The sequence below is a fragment of the Physeter macrocephalus genome, chromosome 2, assembly GCF_002837175.3.
Source record: "Physeter macrocephalus isolate SW-GA chromosome 2, ASM283717v5, whole genome shotgun sequence".
In the NCBI taxonomy this organism is placed as follows: Eukaryota; Metazoa; Chordata; class Mammalia; order Artiodactyla; family Physeteridae; genus Physeter; species Physeter macrocephalus.
Window position 1 is genome coordinate 111,882,502 of NC_041215.1, and position 2,173 is coordinate 111,884,674.

Here is a 2,173-nt window from a genome sequence, read left to right on the forward strand (position 1 = left end):
TACATTCCCACCAACAGTGCAAGAGGGTTCCCTTTTCTCCACACCCACTCCAGCATTTATTGTTTCTAGATTTTTTGATGAAGGCCATTCTGACCGGTGTGAGATGATATCTCATTGTAGTTTTGATTTGCATTTCTCTAATGATGAATGATGTTGAGCATTCTTTCATGTGTTTGTTGTCAATCTGTATATCTTCTTTAGAGAAATGTCTATTTAGGTCTTCTGCCCATTTTTGAACTGGGTTGTTTGTTTTTTTGATATTGAGCTGCATGAGCTGCTTGTAAATTTTGGAGATTAATCCTTTGTCACTTGCTTCATTTGCAAATACCTTCTCCCATTCTGAGGGTTGCCTTTTCATTTTGTTTATGGTCTCCTTTGCTGTGCAAAAGCTTTTAAGTTTCATTAGGTCCCATTTGTTTATTTTTGTTTTTATTTCCATTTATCTAGGAGGTGGGTCAAAAAGGATCTTGCTGTGATTTATGTCGTAGAGTGTTCTGCCTATGTTTTCCTCTAAGAGTTTGATAGTGTCCGGCCTAACGTTTAGGTCTTTAATCCATTTTGACTTTATTTTTGTGTATGGTGTTAGGGAGTGTTCTAATATCATTCTTTTATATGTAGCTGTCCAGTTTTCCCAGCACCACTTATTGAAGAGGCTTTCTTTCCTCCATTGTATATTCTTGCCTCCTTTATCAAAAATAAGGTGACTATATGTGCTTGGGTTTATCTCTGGGCTTTCTATCCTGTTCCATTAATGTATATTTCTGTTTTTGTGCCAGTAGCATACTGTCTTGATTACTGTAGCTTTGTAGTATAGTCTGAAGTCAGGGCACCTGATTCCTCCTGCTCCGTTTTTCTTTCACAAGATTGCTTTGGCTATTCGGGGTCTTTTGTGTTTCCATACAAATTGTGAAATTTTTTGTTCTAGTTCTGTGAAAAATGCCAGTGGCAGTTTGATAGGAACTGCATTGATGACTATACTAATAGTCATTTTCACAATGTTGATTCTTCCAATCCAATAACATCGTATACCTCTCCATCTGTTTGTATCATCTTTTATTTTTTTCATCAGTGTCTTATAGTTTCCTGCATACAGGTCTTTTGTCTCCCTAGGTACGTTTATTCCTAAATATTTTATTCTTTTTGTTGCAGTGGTAAATGGGAGTGTTTCCTTAATTTCACGTTCTGATAATTCATCAACTTCTTCTTTTCCAATTTGGATTCCTTTTATTTCTTTTTCTTCTCTTAATCTTACACTTTAAATTTAACTTTATTTTCTCCTCTCCCATTTTGGGGTAGAATTTTTTTCCAGTATATATATATATATATATATATATATATCATATGAGGGAAGAGTAAATGTATCTGTTAAACTTAATAATAATATATATTATATATATATTATATATATATATATATATTTTTTAATTTTTGGCCAACACCATGCAGCACGTGGGGTCTTAGTTCCCTGACCAGGGATTGAACCCACGCCCCCTGCATTGGAAGGTAGAGTCTTAACCACTGGACCATGGGGGAAGTTGCTGTAGTAAATATATTTTTTATCAGAGATATATGTAGAATTTGAATAACTTAAAATCCATATGATGCAATGTACTTCTTCTTTCCTCTTCTTATTGCCTTGACATTGGAAACTTTATTTCATTTTTAGCATCTATCTTAGCATGCTGACATAAGGGCAGATATTTTATACATGTTTTTTACTGTCTGCATTTCACAACTGCTCTCACAAATTGATGAAGCATGAATTGCCTTCAATTTATTTTCTGCTCTTAGCATGAATACTATAAATTTATTCAAAGCAAATATTCTAAATGCTGAAGAGGGTGTGGAGAAAAGGAAACCCTCCTGCACTGCTCGTGGGAATGTAAATTGATACAGCCACTATGGAGAACAGTATGGAGGTTCTTTAAAAAACTAAAAATAGAACTACCATATGATCCAGCAATTCCACTTCTGGGAATATATCAAGAAAAAATGAAAACACTAATTCAAAAAGATATATTCACTCCAGTGTTCATAGCAGCACTATTTACAATAGCCAAGACATGGAAGCAAACCAAGTGTCCATCAACAAACGAATGGATAAAGAAGATGTGATATATATATATATATATATATATATACAATGGATTATTACTCAGCCATAAAAAAGAAT